Source organism: Schistocerca americana, chromosome 3 (genome assembly GCF_021461395.2).
Source record: "Schistocerca americana isolate TAMUIC-IGC-003095 chromosome 3, iqSchAmer2.1, whole genome shotgun sequence".
Taxonomy (NCBI): Eukaryota; Metazoa; Arthropoda; class Insecta; order Orthoptera; family Acrididae; genus Schistocerca; species Schistocerca americana.
The window spans coordinates 768637844-768663368 of NC_060121.1; the positions used below are offsets into that span (position 1 = coordinate 768637844).

The window sequence follows — 25525 nt, forward strand, 5'->3', positions numbered from 1 at the left end:
ATGGCTAAGCAGGAATGGCTAGAGGAATAATGTAAGGATGTAGAGGCACATATCACTAGGGGTAAGATAGATATTGCCTACAGGAAAATTACAGAGACCTTTGGAGAAAAGAGAACCACTTGCATGGATATCAAGAGCTCAGATGAAAACGCAATTCTAAGCAAGGAAGGGAAAGCAGAAAGGTGGAAGGAGTATATAGAGGGTCTATACAAGGGCGATGTTCATGAGGACAATATTTTAGAAATGGAAGAGAATGTAGATGAAGATGAAATAGGAGATATGATACTGCGTGAAGAGTTTGACAGAGCACTGAAAGACCTAAGCCCGGGAGCAGACAACATTCCATTAGAACTACTACCTTGGGAGATCCAGGCCTAACAAAACTCTACCAACTGGTGAGCAAGATGTATGAGACAGGCGAAATATCCTCAGACTTCAAGAAGAATATAATAATTCCAATCCCAAAGTAAGCAGGTGTTGACATGTGTGAAAATTACCGAACTAGCATTTGTAGACTTAGAGAAAGCTTTTGACAATGTTGACTAGAATATTCTCTTTCAAATTCTGAAGGTGGCAGGGGTAAAATACAGGGAGTGAAAGGCTATTTACAATTTGTACAGAAACCAGATGGCAGTTATCAGAGTCGAGGGACATGAAAGGGAAGCAGTGGTTGCGCAGGGAGTGAGAGACAGGGTAGCAGCCTCTGCCCGATGTTATTCAATCTGTATATTGAGCAAGCAGTAAAGGAAACAAAAGAAAAATTTGGAGTAGGAATTAAAATCCATGGAGAAGAAATAAAAACTTCGAGGTTCACCGATGACATTGTAATTCTGTCAGAGACAGCAACGGACTTGAAAGAGCAGCTGAACAGAATGGACAGTCTCTTGAAAGGAGGATATAATATGAACATCAACAAAAGCAAAATGAGAATAATGGAATGTAGTCGAATTAAATCGGGTGATGCTCCAGGAATTAGATTAGGAAATGAGACGCTTAAAGTAGTAAAGGAGTTTTGCTATTTGGGGAGAAAAATAACTGATGATGGACGAAGTAGAGAGGATATAAAATGTAGACTGGCAATGACAAAGAAAGCGTTTCTGAAGAAGAGAAATTTGTTAACATCGAGTATAGATTTAAGTGTCAGGAAGTCGTTTCTGAATGTATTTGTGTGGAGTGTAGCCATGTATGGCAGTGAAACATGGACGATAAATAGTTTCGACAAGAAGAGAATAGAAACTTTCGAAATGCGGTGCTACAGAAGAAAGCTGAAGATTAGATGGGTAGATCACATAAATAATGAGGAGGTACTCAATAGAATTGGAGAGAAGAGAGATTTGTGGTACAACTTGACTAAAAGAGGGGATCGGTTGGTAGGGCATATTCTGGGGCATCAAGGGATCACCAATTTACTATTGGAGAACAGCGTGGAGGGTAAAAATCGTAGAGGGAGACCAAGAGATGAATACACTAAACAGATTCAGAAGGATGTAGGTTGCAGTAGGTACTGGGAGATAAAGAAGCTTGCACAGGATAGAGTAGCATGGAGAGCTGCAGCAAACCAGTCTCTGGACTGAAGACCACAACAACAACAACCTAGACAGATATATCCCCGAAATTTCGTACTCTACTTTCATCATTTTTTGATGTTGCGATTTCTTCCGTCAGTGTATTTATCCTTAAGCTATATTCCATATCATGTACGTTGTCCATTCCTTTCAATAAGTCAGCTGAGTCTTGCAGCAGTCGGCCTGGAAGACGTCGTATGTGAACCTCAACGTGGATACATGTTTTCCTTGTACTTTTATTCCTCGCCGGTAACATTCTTCATCTTCCTTCACTGTTTCTTTAATATACAAGTTGAAAACACTAGTGATGAGTTGCAACGCCAATTTTTCTTATTTAGCCATCTACTTTTAAATACTACCACTAGATGCAGCACGCTACGTATTTAAAGAAGTTAGTATAGCTCTCACTGTTGACAAGGCAATGCCTCAGTTTCTTGTTCGTTCACGTTAGTTGCTTATTTTAGTGGCTCGGTGATTCATACGGGAAGCAGACTAGGTTTATGGAAGCTCAGGGTCCAACTCTACGACCGGCCATCCAGATTTCGGTTTTCCGCAGTTTCGCGAATTCAAAAAATGGTTCAAATGGCTCTGAGCACTATGGGACTTATCATCTATGGTCATCAGTCTCCTAGAACTCAGAACTACTTAAACCTAACTAACCTAAGGACATCACACACATCCATGCCCGAGACAGGATTTGAACCTGCGACCGTAGTGGTCACGCGGTTCCAGACTGAAGCGCCTAGAACCGCACGGCCACACCGGCCGGCTTTCGCGATTTAACATGAACTTCTCTCCTAGACGCCTTCGAAAACGTACGCGCCTATCAGTTTTCGCCACGGACAGACTTCACTCGTCCGTGTACCTCACAGGTCCCTTTAGTGAAGTTGCCGTTTGATATGTGTAGAGATGGAAAAAAAAGGAGTGATCCGGTAACATTACCAGCTCGCACACGGCAGATACTCCGTCAGGATTGTTCCAAAAATTTATCTTATAGCGCTGTCGAACACCTTGGCCCCAATGGCTCTGTATGAGATGCTGTTGCTGCTCGCTGACACAGCTTGGTAAAAAACAGACATCATGGGGCCTCGTCCAGCTGCCCTTGTGACGTCGTATGTTTACAGTAGCGAGTCCACAGTCCATAAACCAAAGATGTCGACTCTCTGACAGATGCGGCATCGCGACCAAATGTCCACCTATTCTGGACTTAAGTAACCGTTTTTGCTACTTGCCGGCCGATAAAATGTTGCTTAGCATATGTTACACTGAATACACATTACACAAATAACTTTAATCTATTTAACAACTTTCAATACTCTACCACATCGATTCTCGCTTTCTTTTGCCACATCATTTTTAAGAGTACTTTCAAGTCCTCTACTAGATGGGAATATTTGTCAGATGTGATAGAAGAAGGACTAACAGTCGATTTAGAAGAGATAGGGCATCCAGTATTAGAATCAGAATTTAAAAGATCAAACAAGGCAGGAGGTATAATTAATATTCACTCAGAATTTCTAAAATCATTCGATGAAGTGGCAACGAAAGGTCAATTCACGTTGGTGTGCAGAACGTATCAATATGGCGACATTCCTTCTGACTTTCGGAAAAATATCATCCAAACAGTGAAAGAGCTCACACGTGCAAGAATTATAGCACAATCAGCTTAACAGCTCATTCATTCAAGTTTATGACGAGAATAATATACAGAATAATGAAAGAGAAAGTTCAGGATGTGTTAGATGACCATCAGTTTGGCTTTAGGAAAGATAAAAGCACCACAGAGCAATTCTGACGTTGCGGTTGAGAAATACTAAAGAAAAATCAAAACATGTTCATAGGATTGGTCGATCTGGAAAACTCGTTCGACAGTGTAAAATGGTGTAAGATGTTCGAAATTCTGAGAAAAAACAGGTATAAACTATATGGAGAGATGGATAGTATAAAATAAGTACAATAGCGAAGAGGGAACAATAAGAATGGATGACCAATAACTAAGTGCTCGGATTAAAAAGGGTGTCAGACAGGGAGGCAGTCTTTCGTCCCTACTGCTCAATCTGTATACCGAAAACGCAATAATGGAAATAAAAGAAAGGTTCAGGAGTGGAATTAAAATTCAAGTTGAAAGGATATCAACGATACGATTCTCTAATCACATTGCTATCCTGAGTGAAAGTGAAGAAGAATTACGTGATCTGCTGAATGGACTGAAAAGTTAAATGAGTACAGAATATGCACTGAGAGTAAATTGAAGAAAGAAGAAAGTAATGAGATGAGATGTAGCAGAAATGAGAACAGCCAGAAACTTAACATCAGATTGATGGTCACAAAGAGGATGAATTTAAGTAATTCGACTACATAGGCAGCAAAATAACCAATAACGGACGGAGCAAGGAGGACATCAAATGCCGAATAGCACTGTCAAGAATGGCATTCCTGGCCAAGAGATCTCTGCTAGTATCAAACATAGACCTCAACTTCTGGAAGAAATTTCTGAGAATGTATGTTTGGAGCACAGAAACGTGGATTGTGGTAAAACTGGAACAGAAGAGAATCGAAGCATTTGAGATTTGGTGCTACAGACGAATGTTGAAAATTAGATGGACTGATAAGGTAACGAATGAAGAGGTTCTGCACAGAATCGGAGAGGAAAGAAATATGTGGAAAACATTGATAAGGAGAAGCGACAAGATGATAGGACATCTGTTGAGACGTAACGGAATGTCTTCCATGGTACCAGAGGGGACAGTAAAGGGTAAAAGTTGTAGAGGAAGACAGAGACTGGAACACACCAAGCAAATAACTGAGGACGTTGGTTGCAAGTGCTGTTCTGAGATGAAGAGGTTGGCACAGGATGGGAAATCGTGGCGGGCCGCATCAAGTCAGTCAGAAGACAGGTGACTCAAAAAGAAATGGAACTTGAATGCGATGGCGAAGTCAATAAAATGATCGTATGACATTTCTGGCCAGGAAACCCCGCTAGGATTATGCTGCCGAGGGAAAGTGTTCCTATTTGATACCACTTGCGGCACTTGTGCATCAGTGAGGATTTGATGAAAATGAGTACGAAGAAAATCTCCAACCCAGCAGGAAAGTGAGGCTGGAACCCCGCAATCTCCAGGCATCGAACTTAACACCACGTAACAGCACGAGCTGAGTATTAATGTATGACTAAGACAGGCGTATGGCGTAGTTACAGTACACCTTGCGTCTCCGATGCCTATTGCTGTCCAAACAGTGTTAACTATCTGTATTAAATAATCAAAATCGTATTGCGCTAATTCTTTTCAACAGAAAATAAGTTTTAATTTCATTGTTGTAAAGTAGTTAGTATAGGGTTAGCTCTACATCAAGAAACATCAGCATTAGAATGTGCTCATCTTATATGCAAGCTGAAATTGTAGAAGCAATTTCCTCTTCGCCTTACTGTTCAGCTTTTATTCCAGGCTGCTGAACATAGTTGTATCAGAGTGACGTAAGCAGCATGTATTCCTTTTAAGGTAAGTCTCATTTATTGTACAGTCTCAGTTGCACATTTTTAATTAGATTACATATTCCGATCGCTCGTGATCATCTTCAGATCTAAGACAAAGTAAAAGGAAACATGTACCATCTAATATTGTACAGTAAGTATAAATAAAGGAATTCTCCATAAATGTAGAATTTTCCTAGTCAGATGCATCAGCAACCCTTCTTCGCCACTCACAATCATTTACAAGAGTACTGTTTTTTGCAACTGCGGTCGATGTTTTAAACAGGTACATAGTTTACTGTGGATTAGATCTGAAGGTGATCCTGAGTGGTCGAAACATCTAGTCTCATTAAAAATGTGCAACTGACACTGAATAGTAAATGAGAATTATTTTAAATGTCAGTATAATTTTATCTTAAATATCAGTATAGGTGCTAACTCCCAAGAGACGTATATGTCGAGTATAGTGATCATGTACTCCAATGAAAACTCGCAGTTGGTTAGTGAAATGAACATCCAAACAGTTGAAATTACACGAGAATCATCGCAAAATAATAGGTATAAGAATCTCTTTTTTACGGGCACGACCTCTTGTAAGAGTGCTTTGCGATTACAACATCCACCAGTTTGTGAAACAGGTCAGTGTTTCTGCCTTTGTAATGAATGTCTCTCTACCCCCCCCCCCCCAACCCCTCCGATTTCAACATACGGATAAGGTAAGTGAGCGAGCAGAAATGGACAGAGGCTTGTTGCCTTTCACTCTGCTATGAAAGTGAAAACCAGGCTGTGATACAACCAGTAATTGAAAAGTTCTTCGGGTTTCGAAAATTTCGGATGAACAATAAGATAATAACGAATGCATACCATCTATGGTTCAGATCCCACTTGCATCAGAGAATCATCTCGAATAACCATTTGCACAGCTGTGAGAAGAGTGAAGAAGACGACGTAAACCACTTGCTGTTTAGCTGAATTTCTTCGAAGTACAGTAAAATAACTTCCGGCAAGACCTTGTGAAAATGAAGATATTCCTTCCAGTAAGAATCCAGCTTTATTGTGCCACGAAGACACTCAAATGAGCAAATCTCTTTTTGATTTTATGCTCTATGGTAAAGTGCGTCAAAGAAATTTGATACATAAGGAGCAACCAAAAAGCTTCCGTTCGAAGACTACACAGTCCAGAGTCGGTATAGCAATCAGCCAAAATCGCCGTGAGTGCTATAGCAATCATTCAACTGCAGCGTGTCCTGCTGCGTGAAGTAGTCCGTAACTGCCTGCTGCACATCTTCGTACGGCAGGAATCGTCGAACTTTCAAGTCCTTTTTCAAAGGACCCAAGGTGCGATAGTCGCATGGGGAGAGATCAGTACTCTACGGCGGGTGCTGCAGTGTCTCCCTCTTTAGTTGGCGTAACTTCTGCGTTACGACGGCTGTGGTTGGTGACGTGTGCTATCACGGAGCAACAGCGCCCGTTGCTGCACCGTTCCTCAACGGTGATTTTCGTCAGAACTTTTTTTTTTTTGAGTCATCAGTCTCCTGACTGGTTTGATGCGGCCCGCCACGAATTCCTCTCCTGTGCCAACATCTTCATCTCACGGTAGCACTTGCAACCTACGACCTCTATTATTTGCTGGATGTATTCCAATCTCTGTCTTCCTCTACAGTTTTTGCCGTCTACAGCCCCTCTACTACCACGGAAGTAATTCTGTGATGTCTTACCAGATGTCCTATCATCTTGTTCCTTCTCCTTGTCAGTGTTTTCCACATATTCCTTTCCTCTCCGATTCTGCGCTGAACCTCCTCATTCCACAACTTATCACTCCATCTAATTTTCAACATTCGACTTAAGCACCACATCTCAAATGCATCGATTCTCTTCTGTTCTGGTTTTCCCACAGTCCATGTTTCGGTACCATACAATTCTGTGCTCCAAACGTACATTCTCAGAAATTTCTTCCTGAAGCTGAAGCTTGTGTTAAAGACTAGTAGACTTCTCTTGGTCAGGAATGCCCTTTTTCCAGCGCTAGTCTGCTTTTGATGTCCTCCTTGCTCCGTCCGTCATTGGTTATTTTGCTGCCTACGTAGTAGAATTCCTTAACTTCATCCACTTCATGACCATCAGTCCTGATGTTAAGTTTCTCGCTGTTCTCATTTCTGCTTCATCTCATTACTTTCGTCTTTCTTCGATTTACTATTAATCCATATTCTCCATTCATTAGACTGTTCATTCCATTCAGCAGAACATGTAGTTCCTCTTCGCTTTCACTCAGGATAGCAATTCATCGTATCATTGATATCCTTTCAACTTCAATTTTAATTGCACTCCTGAACCTTCCCTTGATTTCCGTCATTGCTTCTTCGATACACAGACTGAACGTACGGCGAAAGACTGCCTCCCTGTCTGATACCCTTTTTAATCCGAGCAGTTCGTTCTTGGTCACCCACTCTTATTATTCCCTCTTGGCTATTGTACATGTTGAATATTAGCCGTTTCTCCCTTTAGCTTACCATTATTTTTCTCCTAATTTCTAAGATCTTGCATCGTTTTAGATTGTCGAACGCTTTTCCCAGGTCAACAAATCCTATGAACGTGTCTTGATTTTTGTTTAGTCTTGCCTCCATTATCGACCAAAACGTCAGAATTGCTATCTGGTGCCTTTCGCTTTCCTAAAGCTAAACCGGTCGTTACCTAACACATCCTCAATTTCCTTTTCCATTCTACTGTGTATTATTCTTGTCAGCAACTTGAATGCATAAGCTGTTAAGCTGATTGTGCTATAATTCTTGCATTGAACAGATCTTGCAGTCTTAGGAATTATGTGAATGATATTTTTCCGGAAGTCAGATGGAATGTCGCCAGACTCATACATTCTACACAACAACGTCAATAGTCATTCTGTTTCTATTTCCCTCCTCGATTTTAGCAATTCTGGTGTAATATTACCTATCTCTTCCGTTTTATTTGATCTTAAGTCCTCAAAAGCTCTTTTAAATTCTGATTCTAATACAGGATCCCCCATCTCTTCTAAATCGATTCCTGTTTCTTATTCTATCACATTTGACAAATCTTGCCCCTTATAAAGGCCTTCAGTGTACTCTTTCCACATAGCTGCTCTCTCCTCTGCATTTAACTCTGCAATTCCGGGTGCATCCTTATGGTTACCACACTAGCTTTTAATTTCAGCGAATGTGCTTTTAACTTTCATACAAATGAGTCAGTCCTTCCGACAATCATTTCTTTTTCAATTTCTTCACATTTTAACGCACTTATTTTGTCTTAGCTTCGCTGCACTTCCTATTTATTTCATTCTTCGGCGACTTGTATTTCTGTATCCCTGAATTTCCTTGAACATTTTTGTTCTTCCTTCTTTCATCAATCAACCAAAGTATTTCTTCTGTTACCCAAGGTTTCTTCGCAAGTCACCTTCTTTGTACCTATCTGTTTCTTTCCAACTTCTGTGATTGCCCTTTTTAAGGATTTCCATTCCTCTTCAGCCGTACTGTCTACTGAGCTATTCCTTATTGCTGTATCTATTACCCTTAGAGAACTTCAAGCATACCTCGTCATTGCTTAGTACTTTCGTATCCCACTTCTTTAAGTATTGATCCTTCCTGACTAATCTCTTAAACTTGAGCCTACTCTTCATCAGTACTAAATTGTTAATTGAATCTATATCTGCTCCTGCGTATGTCTTTCAATCCATTATCTGATTTCATAATCTCTGTCTGAACACGATGTAATCTAACCGAAATCTTCCTGTATCACCCAGTCTTTTCCAAGTATACCTTGTCCTCTCGTGATTCGATATTACAAGCTGAAATTTATTGCAGAAATCAATTAGCTTTTCTCCTCTCTCATTCATTTTCCCAAGCCCACATTCTCATGTAATCGTTTCTTCTACTCCTTCTCCTACAACTGCCTTCCAGTCCTCCACGCCTATTAGATCTTCATCTCCCTTTTATGTACTCTATTACCCCCCCCCCCCCCATGAACCATGGACCTTGCCGTTGGTGGGGAGGCTTGCGTGCCTCAGTGATACAGATGGCCGTACCGTAGGTCCAACCACAACGGAGGGGTATCTGTTGAGAGGCCAGACAAACATGTGGTTCCTGAAGAGGGGCAGCAGCCTTTTCAGTAGTTGCAGGGGCAACAGTCTGGATGATTGACTGATCTGGCCTTGTAACAATAACCAAAACGGCCTTGCTGTTCTGGTAGTGCGAAAGGCTGAAAGCAAGGGGAAACTACAGCCGTAATTTTTCCCGAGGGCATGCAGCTTTACTGTATGGTTCAATGATGATGGCGTCCTCTTGGGTAAAATATTCCGGAGGTAAAATAGTCCCCCATTCGGATCTCCGGGCGGGGACTACTCAAGAGGACGTCGTTATCAGGAGAAAGAAAACTGGCGTTCTACGGATCAGAGCGTGGAATGTCAGATCCCTTAATCGGGCAGGTAGGTTAGAAAATTTAAAAAGGGAAATCGATAGGTTAAAGTTAGATATAGTGGGAATTAATGAAGTTCGGTGGCAGGAGGAACAAGACTTTTGGTCAGGTGAATACAGGGTTATAAATACAAAATCAAATAGGGGTAAAGCAGGAGTAGGTTTAATCACGAATAAAAAAATAGGAGTGCGGGTTAGCTACTACAAACAGCATAGTGAACGCATTATTGTGGCCAAGATAGACACAAAGCCCATGCCTACTACAGTAGTACAAGTTTATATGCCAACTAGCTCTGCAGATGATGAAGAAATAGATGAAATGTATGATGAGATAAAAGAAATTATTCAGGTAGTGAAGGGAGACGAAAATTTAATAGTCATGGGTGACTGGAATTCGTCGGTAGGAAAAGGGAGAGAAGGAAACATAGTAGGTGAATACGGATTGGGGGGAAGGAATGAAAGAGGAAGCCGCCTTGTAGAATTTTGCACAGAGCATAACTTAATCATAGCTAACACTTGGTTCAAGAATCATAAAAGAAGGTTGTATACCTGGAAGAATCCTGGAGATACTAAAAGGTATCAGATAGATTATATAATGGTAAGACAGAGATTTAGGAACCAGGTTTTAAATTGTAAGACATTTCCAGGGGCAGATGTGGATTCTGACCACAATCTATTGGTTATGAACTGCAGATTGAAACTGAATAAACTGCAAATAGGTGGGAATTTAAGGAGATGGGACCTGGATAAACTGAAAGAACCAGAGGTTGTAGAGAGTTTCAGGGAGAGCATAAGGGAGCAATTGACAGGAATGGGGGAAAGGAATACAGTAGGAGAAGAATGGGCAGCTCTGAGGGATGAAGTAGTGAAGGCAGCAGACGATCAAGTAGGTAAAAAGACGAGGGCTAATAGAAATCCTTGGGTAACAGAAGAAATATTGAATTTAATTGATGAAAGGAGAAAATATAAAAATGCAGTAAATGAGGCAGGCAAAAAGGAATACACACGTCTCAAAAATGATATCGACAGGAAGTGCAAAATGGCTAAGCAGGGATGGCTAGAGGACAAATGTAAGGATGTAGAGGCTTGTCTCACTAAGGGTAAGATAGATACTGCCTACAGGAAAATTAAAAAGACCTTTGGAGAGAAGAGAACCACTTGTATGAATATCAAGAGCTCAGATGGCAACCCAGTTCTAAGCAAAGAAGGGAAGGCAGAAAGGTGGAAGGAGTATATAGAGGGTTTATACAAGGGCGATGTACTTGAGGGCAATATTATGGAAATAGAAGAGGATGTAGATGAAGACGAAATGGGAGATAAGATACTGCGTGAAGAGTTTGACAGAGCACTGAAAGACCTGAGTCGAAACAAGGCCCCGGGAGTAGACAACATTCCATTAGAACTACTGATGGCCTTGAGAGAGCCATTCATGACAAAACTCTATCATCTGGTGAGGAAGATGTATGAGACAGGCGAAATACCCTCAGACTTCAAGAAGAATATAATAATTCCAATCCCAAAGAAAGCAGGGGTTGACAGATGTGAAAATTACCGAACTATCAGTTTAATAAGTCACAGATGCAAAATACTAACGCGAATTCTTTACAGACGAATGGAAAAACTGGTAGAAGCGGACCTCGGGGAAGATCAGTTGCCGGTCGAAGTGGCCGTGCGGTTAAAGGCGCTGCAGTCTGGAACCGCAAGACCGCTACGGTCGCAGGTTCGAATCCTGCCTCGGGCATGGATGTTTGTGATGTCCTTAGGTTAGTTAGGTTTAACTAGTTCTAAGCTCTAGGGGACTAATGACCTCAGCAGTTGAGTCCCATAGTGCTCAGAGCCATTTGAACCATTTTTGAAGATCAGTTTGGATTCTGTAGAAATGTTGGAACACGTGAGGCAATACTAAGCTTAAGACTTATCTTAGAAGAAAGATTAAGGAAAGCCAAACCTACGTTTCTAGCATTTGTAGACTTAGAGAACGCTTTTGACAATGTAAACTGGAATACTCTCTTTCAAATTCTGAAGGTGGCAGGGGTAAAATACAGGGAGCGAAAGGCTATTTACAATTTGTACAGAAACCAGATGGCAGTTATAAGAGTCGAGGGGCATGAAAGGGAAGCAGTGGTTGGGAAAGGAGTGAGACAGGGTTGTAGCCTCTCCCCGATATTATTCAATCTGTATATTGAGCAAGCAGTAAAGGAAACAAAAGAAAAATTCAGAGTAGGTATTAAAATTCATGGAGAAGAAGTAAAAACTTTGAGGTTCGCCGATGACATTGTAATTCTGCCAGAGACAGCAAAGGACTTGGAAGAGCAGTTGAACGGAATGGACAGTGTCTTGAAAGGAGGATATAAGATGAACATCAACAAAAGCAAAACGAGGATAATGGAATGTAGTCAAACTAAATCAGGTGATGCTGAGGGAATTAGATTAGGAAATGAGACACTTAAAGTAGTAAAGGAGTTTTGCTATTTAGGGAGCAAAATAACTGATGATGATCGAAGTAGAGAGGATATAAAATGTAGACTGGCAATGGGAAGGAAAGCGTTTCTGAAGAAGAGAAATTTGTTAACACCGATTATAGATTTAAGCGTCAGGATGTCGTTTCTGAAAGTATTTGTATGGAGTGTAGCAATGTATGGAAGTGAAACATGGACGATAACTAGTTTGGACAAGAAGAGAATAGAAGCTTTCGAAATGTGGTGCTACAGAAGAATGCTGAAGATAAGGTGGGTAGATCACGTAACTAATGAGGAGGTATTGAATAGAATTGGGGAGAAGAGAAGTTTGTGGCACAACTTGACTAGAAGAAGGGGTCGGTTGGTAGGACATGTTTTGAGGCGTCAAGGGATCACAAATTTAGCATTGGAGGGCAGCGTTTAGGGTAAAAATCGTAGAGGGAGACCAAGAGATGAATACACTAAGCAGATTCAGAAGGATGTAGGTTGCAGTAAGTACTGGGAGATGATGAAGCTTGCACAGGATAGAGTAGCATGGAGAGCTGCATCAAACCAGCCTCAGGACTGAAGACCACAACAACAACAACATTACCCTTTCAGCATCATCACATAATTTCTCTATCTCTCCAGCTTCAGCTTTCGGCGTCGGCATGTATACTTGAACTATCGTTGTTGGTGTTGGTTTCATGTCGATTCTAATAAGCACAACCCTGTCACTGAGCTATTCACAGTAACGCACTTTCTACCCTACCATCCTATTCATAACGAATCCTACTCCCATCATACCATTTACCGCTGCTGTTTATATTACTCTATACTTATCTGACCATTTTACTGCACTGGCCCTTACAATATCTCGATTGAGCCTTTGTATTCCCTGTTTCAGGTTTCCTGGGTTCCCCACTACGTTCAGGCATCTGATATTCCACGCCCCGACTCGTAGGACGTTATCTTTTCGTTGGTTATTCAATCTTTTTCTCTTGGTCACATGTCCCGTGGATGCAAGCTATTTATCTTTAATGCAGTGGTTTCCATTGCCTTCTGCATCTCCATGCCGTTGATCACTGCTGATTCTTCCCGCTTTAGGGACAGCTTCCCACGGAAAGGGCAAGAGAGTGCCCTGAAACTCTGTCCGCTCTTCCGCCCTCTTTGACAAGGCCGTTGGCAGAATGAGGGTGACTTCTTATGCCGGAAGTCTTCGGCCGCCATTCCGATTATTAATCAGAATTTAAACGGTGGCGGCTTTCGAGCCCAGGACCGCTTTGATTACTAGTCAACGACGATACTCCTAGATCACGGGTTCAGATTCTTTTCCTCAGATATACTGCCTCAAACACATTTTTCATTCTCCGGTGGATGTCGACCGGTGTTTGTCGTTCGGCAGCCGAGAAAAGAATAGCAGCACATCGTCCCTGCCTGGACGCGATTGGTAATGACGTCACCATAGCTCACTTTACCGCATTTACCACGCGCACATCGAAAGACAAGAGGGCCACACTAATCCTTTTCTACAAGTCGGTACTTATATACCCGCATCGGAATCGGGGTACATTATATATATACAGAAACACTCTCAAACTGCAAATTTCTGATAGCCTCTTATACCGTCAGTGGCTACATCAACACTTTAATCTCTAGGTCTGTACTCTCTATTTTCTGTTGAGTTTTTTCATATCTATTCTGTTTACAGTTAGCTTCATTTCAAGATTCCTTAGCTAGACATATTTTAACTATGTAAATATTTTAAAGTAAGCTGAAATCACCGTTCAAATTCTACATACAGCGACCCAGGAAGAATGATCAATTTTCAGGGATATCACCGGAGCCAAAAAGCAAGGATGTCTGATAAATATGAACCCTAAAATGCCTAAATTAAGACCTATGAGCAATTGTTCTGTAAAAGATATGTATGTCACCTTATCTAAGGTGAAGAAGTGCACATAGCTGTTAAAGTATGCATTTTACAACCCATGTTCAACAGACTTTTGCTTCAATTGATCGTTGAATACTAACCATTCCTCTTAGGACACCCTGTGTATTGTGGTGTCTCTGTACGCATGTTTTTATCTTTGTAGCATGCTTTTGGCTGTTGGCAGTAATATTCTATAAACCCGAGCAAAACGAAAAGTGGGTAAATAAAACTATAACGCGTAGTCAAACAGCGCTTTTCGGGTGCGTGTGCATCGTCCGTGCTCCTGCCAAGTGTGTCGTGCGTAAGCGGAAGTGAGGTGGAGAGTACTCTTAATATTTAATGTTAATATACCATAATACTATTATGTTCCAGCAAAAAGTCACTCATTGGAATACCATTTTAATACCGTGACAGAGACGACAAGATATACGTATCTACTGGGCAAAATTCCAACATTCGTAGAGCTGTAGGAAAGTGAGAAAGAATACCCAAGCTGCTCGGTGGGCTGCTGATCTCGCTCTTAAGTTGGGAGTAACCAGCTACTTCATTTTCTTAACCTTAAGTAAGGGGAGAAGCATTTGACGACAGCACTTTCAAACATGATTATCTGGATAGCATCATCCGCAGCAGCTGTTAAATATCCTTCATTTTCCGTCTTAGTGTACTGAAATTTAAAAGGGTGTTATACCAGGTGCTTTTATTGACATAGCATCATGATTAGTGTTATACCCTGCCTACTCTTCGAATCTGAATCAGCTTGCGTGGCTTGTGCGATTTTACGACAGTTCAGTGGGAAACACTGAAGCAATTCAGACTACTGAACATCGATATGACAACAAGATGCAGCAGAAGCGTCGAGGTCCATTTCAGGGCCAATCGGAAGACGTGAAAGTGCGTTCGCATTACCAAGTTTAGCCGTCGGACGATACACAATCTCGTACTGGTATTGAGACAACAAGAAAGCCCATTTTGTGACCGTCAATTCGCAATTTTTCACAAACACAACTTTTATTGATGTAATTTCACAAGGTTGATGACTGAACAACAAACGAAAGGTAACAATAACGATGCCAGTAAAAGTCTCCTAATTGAGGCAAACAAAAGTTCACTTCTAATTTTCCACAAACGTTCGTGCACACACTAGTAACAGTCCATTTCAGATACAAAGACGTAATCTTCAACGGCCGTAGTACACGAGGTCGGCACCCGGCGTGAACTGAACTTCAGGGCTGGTTATAGCCCCTAAATAACATTCTCCAGCCAGTCAGGTTTTGGCGTAGTGATACTTCCTTCAGGCCATGGCTCGAGCTCCTCCTGCAGGAAATAGTGCTCGGAATGTCTGTTTCCATTATCTTGTATGTAAATAGCCGGTGTTTACCATGGTGCTATTGGTACGCCATGGGCATAGACAACCTCGTTCTCTGTGGTGTAATATAGGTTGCCGGCCCTCAGGGGCTACCTTTGCTCCGGTATAACACCCGTCGTTGCGATTTTTGGTCAGTTCGTGCAGGAACCGGCTTCGTCGGATGAAATAAGGACTGCGATGGCTTGTGATCCATTACTAAGTAGAATTTTCTGCCAGACAAATATTTATGGAGTTTGGTGACACCATACACAATAGTCAAGGCCGCTTTCTCTATTTTTTGCCTCGAAAAAGTTGAAGTCTAGCCGATCAACGAGATCTAAAGAAGTGACTTTGAACTGTATTGTTTCACTTGTATACACTGAAGAGACTTCTTATTTGACTGTCGCCAATTGCTTGCGACACACCTTCGTCAGTTCCCAGAGTTTAGTATTGTCACTTACCTTACTGTAACAAAAATTCATTAATACGATTTGCATGAATTTTTGTCTAGCAGGTTTCCTAGGTACTCTAAATTAGACGAGTAGGCACGACACAGCAATTAGTGTCTAGTGTTAACAGCTGTTGTTTACATGTTTTTGTAGAGAACAGGTTTTTCTTCCATTGCAAGCAAAGTTTGAAACTGAAGAACTCGTCATTTAATTCTCACAATTTATTTTCTTTAAATTTTTTCCTTTTTGTACCTTTGACCTTTTCTTTCATTATTATTTTTTGCATTTCACTATCGTAAAACTTCACTCAAGTTGCTTTCATACAAATTATATTGTGATTCACTTGTTTCACATTTACATACCAAAATAACTAATAACAACTACTATAAAAACTAAACTATTGGAAAATGAACTATACAACCACCACGAAGTCAAGAAATTGCCAGATCTCAGAATATTTTAAAGAACAGTCGTCACCGCGTAAAAACACTTTTATTCACAAGTGGTGACCAGTTCCAACCCGATGTGGATCATCTTTGGACCAGACTCTGTAATTCAGAGTGTAACAGAACACAAGGAAATTCATAAATTAAAAAAAAAGATTTATTTAAAATTCAATTATACGATGTTACACCCAGTGTCGACGTATGGAGACGATGGCATGGGGCAGGAATTGTTGGTAACCCCCGCTCCCCACCGGATACTGACTGCTGACTATGTGGCGATCTCATGGAGCTCCCTCTCTTGCCTGTCACCATATGTCATCTTTAGCCCATAGAACACGATGCACGCGACACATGTCAAACACCATGAATACCTTCATACTATGCCGGGCGTTATCGTTAAGTTTAGGCCTATATGTTTACATAATATAACATGAAGAAGTATAATTGAGAAGCCAATGGCAACACTTGGCGCTGAAAGACGACTTGCATCCAGCAGAATTTGAAAACCATAAGTGGCTGAATCGAATGCAATACGGCAGAGGCATAGCATCTATGAGTGTTAGCGGTAAGTCGTCCACGTAGCCGGGCGACCAGCGAGGTCCTGCAGCACACCTTTGATGTACACAAAGCCCCACAGAGGACAATTCACCAATGTGTTAACTGATGTCAATGGCTGGTCAATCACACCTTTTCACAATATATTACGTAAAATTTTAATTGTGTAATTTATAAATTGTTATTCAGATACAAAAAAAAATAGTTCAAATGGCTCTGAGCACTATGGGACTTAACATCTGAGGTCATCAGTCCCATAGACCTTAGAACTACTTAAACCTAACTAACCTAAGGACATCACACACATCCATGCCCGAGGCAGGATTCGAACCTGCGACCATAGCAGTCGCGCGGTTCCAGACTGAAGCGCCTAGAACCGTTCGGCCACCGTGGCCGGCTATTCAGATATAACTTAACGAAAATACCTAACATAGTCTTAAGGTTTATATTATGCTGTTTGTTATACTTTGTATCCTTTTGGTTAAGAATGACGTATGGTGACAAGCAAAGGGCGGGTCATGTGATACCGCAACACTGTCAGCAGCCGACATCAGTAGATGGTGTCCACAGTCCCTGCTCAGTGTCATCGTCTCCACACGTCATTACTTAGTATATCAAAGTATAACTTATTTTTAGCCTAGTATTTGTTACATCATATGTTTCCCTCTATTCTGTTGTATTCTAAATTACAGAGTCTGGTCTGAAGGCGATCCACATTGAGACAAAATTGATCACCACTAACAAACATATGTTTTTATGGGATGAAGAGCGTTCTACATAATATTTTATTACTGCTCTTTGTGATCATTGCTATGATCAATATGTTTGCAAAGATTATCAAGGTAGTCAGCTGTCGGTCAGATATGACCCACCAGGGTTCAGTAACTGAAACACTGAACTTGTTCAGTGACTGATTTATACTTAGGTATCTGCAACATATATAGTCTTCAGGAAACTTGAAGGTTCGTAATGAGTGCACCAACACTTTCACCTCACCCCTTTCCATTTCCGAACGGACTGGTGCGCGGCAAGAGCGATTGCTGGTCAGCCTTCGTGTGGGCTCCATCTCCCTGATTTTACGTTGCAGGTGTTATCGCGAGGCACATGCAACCGGCGACAGCAATCTTACATAACTTCCGACAGTACAGTACAGTACACTGAAAACAGTAATGGTTCTGTAAGATTTCCTTGGGGTAGGCCCGAAGTTACTTTTACATCTTAAGATTTTTCTTCGTCAAGAATGACACTCTGTGTTCTGTCTGCTAGGAACTCTTAGATCTAATCACAAAGCTCTCCTGATCTTCCAGCAGCCCGTATTTTTATCATTAGGTGACAGTATGGAACTGTATCGAATGGACTCTGGAAGTCAAGGAAGACGGCATCAACATGGCGGCCGACAGACTGCCTTCAGGGTCTGCTGGACGAACAGATTACTGTAGTTTTTCATTGCGAACATATTGCTTAATTCCCGCTCGAGTTGATGTATCTGAAGTGTGATATCTAGCTTAATGACCTACTTGTTCAGTCCCAGAATTTAGCTGACTCAAATAAAATAATCTCTCTGTCGCAGTACCCTCCGCTGCAGAGAAAACTTGCAAAACTTATTTCAATATCTGGTTGCATGTGTGTGAATCAATCTTTCATTTATGTTCTGAAATTTACGAAGCTCATCCAGTGTTTATGAGTAACAATTTTTGATCACTTTAACCTTGTCCATTTGACTGCAGTGCAAATCATTGTTCCAGATATATTAGATACTTGCAAACACCATAACGCAGTTTTAAATGTCTGCATGTAAACTGTTTTGTGTAATAGATCACATGCACGCATCAGATCACTTGTTACTGATATTTCAAGTACTTAATCATGGAATACTCTCTTTCAAATTCTAAAGGCGGCAGGGCTAAAATAAAGGGAACGAAAGGCTTTTTTAAAATTTGTACAGAAACCAGATGGCAGTTATTAGAGTCGAGGGGCATGAAAGGGAAGCAGTGGTTGGGAAGGGAGTGAGACAGGGTTGTAGCCTCTCCCCGATGTTATTCAGTCTATATATTGAGCAAGCAGTAAAGGAAACAAAAGAAAAATTCGGAGTAGGTATTAAAATCCATGGAGAAAAAATAAAAACTTTGAGGTTCGCCGATGACATTATAATTCTGTCAGACAGCAAAGGACTTCGAAGAGCAGTTGAACGGAATGGATAGTGTCTTGAAAGGAAGATATAAGATGAAGACCAACAAAAGCAAAACGAGTATAATGGAATGTAGTCGAATTAAGTCGAATGATGCTGAGGGAATTAGATTAGGAAATGAGACTCTTAAACTAGTAAAGGAGTTTTGCTATTTGGGGAGCAAAATAACTGATGATGCTCGAAGTAGAGAGGATATAAAATGTAGACTGGCAATGGCAAGGAAAGCGTTTCTGAAGAAGAGAAATTTGTTAACATCGAGTATAGATTTAAGCGTCAGGAAGTCGTTTCTGAAAGTATTTGTATGGAGTGTAGCAATGTATGGAAGTGAAACATGGACGATAAATAGTTTCGACAAGAAGAGAATAGAAACTTTCTAAATGTGGTGCTACAGAAGAATGCTGAAGATTAGATGGGTTGATCACATAACTAATGACGAGGTATTGAATAGAATTGGGGAGAAGAGGAGTTTGTGGCACAACTTGACAAGAAGAAGGGACCGGTTGTTAGGACATGTTCTGAGGCATCAAGGCATCACAAATTTAGCATTGGAGGGCAGCGTGGAGGGTAAAAATCGTAGAGGGAGGCCAAGAGATGAATACACTAAACAGATTCAGAAGGATGTAGGTTGCAGTAAGTACTGGCAGATGGAGAAGCTTGCACAGAATAGGGTAGCATTGAGAGCAGCATCAAAGCAGTCTCAGGACTGAAGACCACAACAACAATAATGAACGGGTACTTGTAGCACACTGAAGAAATATAAAAGGTTGATAGCAATTCCACTGATTAAATTCCATTGGCACTTCCTAGAGACAGCGACACTGTTTTCCAAACAGTTCTGCTGTTGGCCGCTTTTCGTGGCATCCTGTATACAGCCGCCTCACTAAATCAGCCCTTCGGAATGGTTCCATGTTGGGGAAAGTCAGAGAGCTAGCCAAAAGCAGGTAGGCAGAGGCACAATTCTTGGGCACGACCGCGTTTGTATTTCAGTTAGTACAGAACACAAAGTTTAAAGTTTACGTACCAATCGCACGTGCTGGATACGTCAGTGCGTCCGTGCTCTTACCTGGAAGCCAGGCTGCGGCGGGAGAGGCGCCTGCACTACTGGCGCGAGCTCACAAAAACGGAAGAGCCGGCGGTCCGCGCCGACCGCAGTGACGTAACGCAAGGGGCCTTGAGCCGGAGGCCCCCAACAGCAAGGAACTCAGATAGCGGTTCGCGGCCGCCTGCCGACGTTGGCCGAGGTGCAGAGGCCAGAGACTGGATACGACGCTGGACAGTTGGCGCTATCTACATCTGCATTCGTAGACTGTCAACAGCGGTGAAGTGTATGGCATAGGCTTCTTCTCATTATACGCCGTTTTCGCGTTTCTTGCCTTGGGAAGAATGACTACTTGAGTGCTTCCTTGCGCCCCTCAGCTTGTCTAGTATTCGCTCTACATTCCATGCTGCGATAACGCAAACTCTCAACGCGAGTGATACCGAGCGCACACAACATAAATATTTTCAGCTCTCGAAACATACCACTTGGTTATTTATTGCACGTTCGCATTTCATCTGTCTGGTAATGGCTACAACAGTTCATGTTTTCCAAATATACTTGTATGGTCACTTGAAGATAATTTGGCTTCCACACATTCTCAAAAAGCAGTAGTGTAACGTATTGCCTGGACTGAAAGTATACAGATTACCTACTAAATGGTCATTGCAAATGACGACATTTATTTTAGATCACAGCATGATTCTAGTAAAATTAAATCTTGTTACTGGATTCATCCATCTCTACTCGCTAAAACAACTGTACCATTAACAATAAAATCGGAAACTGTAGACTTCCTACTACTATCATTACCATGAGAATTCAGAGGACACTGTGCTCACTTGTAGATAAAGCACAAAGAGTGAAAAATACATCAATAATAAACATTCTGAGCCATGCTGCAGGTCGAGTTGGTGCTGTTTGTAGGTTTGCGTCCTCTGTTGGAGGTCAGACCGTATCCTTTAGTTGGCATGGTTGCGGTTGTTTGTCTTGTCCTCTTGACTGGCGCCACGCGTTTCACAAGCATTGTCTGTCCGCTAGTGGCAGCAGCGGTGGTTATCGATATGTAGTAACTGTTGCCCTATCTTTGGGGCGACGTTGTTGTTTTTCCAAGTCGTGTGAGTGTGGAAGTTCGGTTGGGGATATTTGTACATGGAGAACTTCGAGGAGGAAGCCCTGTCGTCATCCGTATGGAAACCTACTTGCTTTTTCCGTTACGTGGACGACACGCTCGTCATCTGGCCACATGGTATGGATAAACTCCTTGACTTCCTTACACGTCTGAACTCCATACGCCCCAACATCAAATTCACTATGGAGACTGAAACGGAGGGTAAATTACCTTTCCTTGACGTCTTGGTCAAGAGAACGGCTGACGGCACCCTAGGTCATCGGGTGTATCTTAAGACAACGCACACTGATCTGTATTTGCACGCAGACAGCTGCCACCACCCTTCACAGAGGAATGGGGTACTTAAAAATCTAGTACATAGGGCGCGCACTATCTCCGACGCAGATAGTCTACCCCAGGAATTGGAACATCTGAGAACCGTATTTCGAAGAAATGGGTACTCAGAGTGGCAGATTCAACGTGCTCCCCGCCCAACCACTACAGCACAACCTGTGGAGATGGATGAAATCACGAGGGAGGAAGTAGGCACTGCGTTTATTCCATATACAGGCGCACTCTCGGGGAAAATCGCCCGCATTTTGAAGAAACACCGGGACGGAGCTGCGTTTTGTCCTCTGAATAAAACTCGTCCACTGGTGAGGAGCGCCAAAGATGACCTCGGTTTGAGGAAGGCCGGCGTGTACCAGATTCCGTGTCAACGTGGCAAGCCGTATATTAGCCAGACGATGCGTACCGTTGAGGATCGATGCCGTGAACACCAGAGGCACACTCGACCGATGTATACGAGCAAGTCGACGGTCGCTGAACAATGTTTGTCAGAAAATCACGCTATGGAGTATGAACGCACGAGGATTCTGGTACAGACGTCGAGATACTGGGACAGCGTTGTTAGAGAGGCCATCGAAATTCGCACCAATGACGACCTCATAAACCGTGACTGTGGCTATAATCTTAGCAAGGCTTGGGAACCAGCGATTGGGTTAATCAAGAGTAAACCGAGCAAAAGTATAGTTGTGACGACCACGGCGGACAGAGCCATCACTCCGACGTCATCTCAGACGCCGTCGCAATCAGTTCCACCTCGCGGCCGTGGCGCGGGACGCAGACGGCGGAGGGAGTGCGCCGCGGGCGGAGGGTATTTAAATCGGCCGCCGCCGCAACCGAACCCAGCTCCCCCTGAGCAGTCATAGCGTACGGATCTCCGTACCGGCACGTTCACAGGAGCTCAGTCCGTCAGTTCACCTGATGATGGCGACATGTATGATCGCCGAAATATTGTGCCCGCTGGACACTGTAGACCGGCAGTACACCCGTGGATATTTTGATTATCAAATACGCCGGGAGAAACTCAAGAATCACACGATACTCGTTATTTTATGAAGCCATAATGACAATTCAGCAAACTAAAAATAGATTACGAATATCTGTAGCCTATCGAACAGTATCTTAAGCGAAACAGGTGCGTCATTTGTGCTTCAAGTGAGATGTGGGGCAGTTAGTTATGTGGGTGTCCATGCTCATTGTACTCTTCGTCCACAGATGGATAAATTAAAATAATTAAAGAAATCATAAACAAACTATATCTAGTTACATAGAGAATTTTAATAGGTTAATGGAGGTGAAAACAGCGACGTGAGCCGTTACTACGAGATATTTACATTATTATTCCGTTGGTCGACCTTAATTCGCGGGTACCCGAAGAGATCAGGAGGCGGGAGCGCCGCGGTGTGGGGTGGTGCTGGCCGAGAAATGCAAGTCATATGTGCGTGGGCGCAGATAGGGTTTCTGGGAAGTCCGAAGGCTGGCAAGTAATTAAGTTGGTTGTCTACTGTTTTCATTGTGTGCTGCCTCATTTTTTGTTGTGCAATTACCGTCGCTGATGATCATTTGGCTATGACAGGAAAGATTTCAGTCATTTTGTGTTCGTTGCAAAGGTACAACCAATTCTAAAACTGTCAAAATGGCTCTGAGCACTATGGGACTTAACTGCTGAGATCATCAGTCCCCTAGAATTTAGAACTACTTAAACCTAACTAACCTAAGGAAATCACACACATCCATGCCCAAGGCAGGATTCGAACCTGCGGCCGTAGCGGTCGCGCGGTTCCAAACTGTATCGCCTAGAACCGCTCGGCAACTCAGGCCGGTTCTAATACTATCCCGGCAGTGTATGGTATCAGGACACGCGTAGCAGCCACAAACAGAGTAGAATGAGGAGACATTATTATTGTGCTTTCTGGTGCAAGTAACTGGTCTTGTGTGTCGGTAGTTTCGGGGCGAGAGGATAAAGTTACGTTCGCGAGTGAACTGTGAATTCTGATCGAAGCAGCTGGTACTTTATAACAGTGCTGCAACGGATGTATACATACGAAACTAGAGGACGCTGAGGGTACCCAATGTACATTATGTGATCAAAACTATCCGGACACTCCCAAAAACATACGTTTTTCATATTAGGTGCATTGTGCTCCCACCTACTGCCAGGTGCTCCATATCAGCGAGCTCAGTAGTCATTAGACATCGTGAGAGAGCAGAATGGGACGCTCTGCGGAACTCAAGGACTTCGAACGTGGTCAGGTGACTGGGTGTCACTTGTGTCACACGTCTGCACGCGAGATTTCCACACTCCTAAACATCCCTAGATTCACTGTTTCTGATATGATAGTGAAGTGGAAACGTAATGGGACACATACAGCACAATGGCGTATAGATCGACCTCGTCTGTTGACTGACAGAGACCGCCAACAGTTGAAGAGGGTCGTAATGTGTAATAGGCAGACATCTATCCATACCATCACACAGGAATTCCAAACTGCATCAGAATCCACTTCAAGTACTACGACAGTTAGGCCGGAGGTGAGAAAACTTTGATTTCATGGTCGAGCGGCTGCTCATAAGCCACACATCATGCCGGTAAATGCCAAACGACGCCTCGCTTGGTGTAGGGACAATTGAAGAGTGGAAAAACGTTGTGTCTAGTGACGTTTACAATACATCAGTGTGGCGACCCGATGGCAGGGTGTGGATATGGCGAATGCCCGGTGAACGTTATCTGCCAGAGTGTGTAGTGCCAACAGTAAAATTCGTAGACGGTTATGTTATGGTGTGGTTACGTTTTTCATGGAGGGGGCTGGCACACATTGTTGTTTTGCGTGGCAGTATCCAAGCATAGGCCTACAATGATGTTTTAAGCAGATTCTTGCTTCCCACTGTTGAAGAGCAATTCGGGGATGGCGATTGCATCTTTCAACATGATCGAGCACCTGTTCATAACGCACGGCCTCTGGCGAAGTGGTTACACGACAATAACATCCCTGTAATGGACTGGCCTGCACAGATTCCAGACCTGAATCCTATAGAACACCTTTTTGATGTTTTGCAACGCCGACTTGTTGCCAGGTGTCACCGACCGACATCGATATCTCTCCTCAGTGCAACACTCCGTGAAGAATGTGCTGCCATTCCCCAAGAAACCTCCCAGCACCTGATTGAACGTAGGCCTCCATGAGTGGAAGCTCTCATCAAGGCTAAGGGTGGGCCAACACCGTACTGAATCCCAGCGTTCCCGTGGAGGGCGCCACGAACTTATAAGTCATTTTCAACCAGGTTTCTGGATACTTTTGGTCACATAGTGTATCAAGATTTTACCAGCTTTGCCTGTGGTTTATTGACGAACTTGACTAATTCCCTAGAGTATTAATTTGGGAGTACTTTTGTACGCACAATTCACAGACTGGGGCGCCAGATAAGTTTGACAGGTGTGGATGGTGCGGTTGGACATCAAATTTGCAATAAACACAAGCACTTCATTCACTCAGCACAGAGTCTTGATACAGGCAGTCGACGCGTTATACGTTGCTACATAAGAGTTTGTACCGCTGGTGTTTCTCCTCGTCACATACCAACGCGTTTTAATTTAGTAGAGACGGCTGCGCGATTAGAGGCGCCGTGTTACGACTTGGGCGGCACCTCCCGGCGGAGGTTCGAGTCCTCCCTCGGGCAAAGGTGTTGTGTGTTGTCTTTCCTTTGAGTTAGTTTAAGCTACTTAAAATAGTGTGTATGTCTAGCGAACGATGACCTCAGCAGTTTGGTCCCTCAGGAATTCACACACATTTTTTAGTAGAGACGAAAAAGTGTAACAAGAGCGAGCCATTTTAAACGCGAGAAGGGAGACCGACTGCGTTAAATAAGAAACCGAGGGTACGCCGAGACCACGGAGACAGACTGTTTGAAACAGCGCCCTTGCAGTTTAACGCGACTGATTCATGCATCTGCGACAATCAGTCGTGCAACGCGACGCTGCGTATATCTCTGTGGCGTTGTGACAGCTCTGTAGGCGACTTTTGTTTTTAGACACAAAGGTTCAAAAGGATTATCAACCTGAAAGACGGCAATAACGAAACGCTTTCAGCAGCTAGTGCTCGTCTTTCGCAGCAGCGAGTACACTTTTTTGGGCTCTGCAGTAATCGTTTCCTCAGCTACGCTATCACACTCGTATCTTTCCTCTCCTCTTCATTTCCACATATG

At 42.7% G+C, this 25525-nt stretch overlaps 1 protein-coding gene across 2 annotated transcripts in view; it reads right to left on the reverse strand.

The window, feature by feature from the left end:
- Positions 1 to 19936, reverse strand: part of LOC124605807 (UDP-glucosyltransferase 2-like) — a 98660-nt gene extending 78724 nt beyond the window's left edge. The window contains exon 1 of one of the 2 annotated variants that reach the window (XM_047137712.1): positions 19894 to 19936. The gene's annotated coding sequence lies outside the window, so the exon portion shown is untranslated. Of the gene's footprint in view, positions 1 to 19851 lie in introns of both variants that reach the window. The other variant, XM_047137713.1, reaches the window with a different exon arrangement.
- Between the last annotated feature and the right edge of the window lie 5589 nt (positions 19937 to 25525).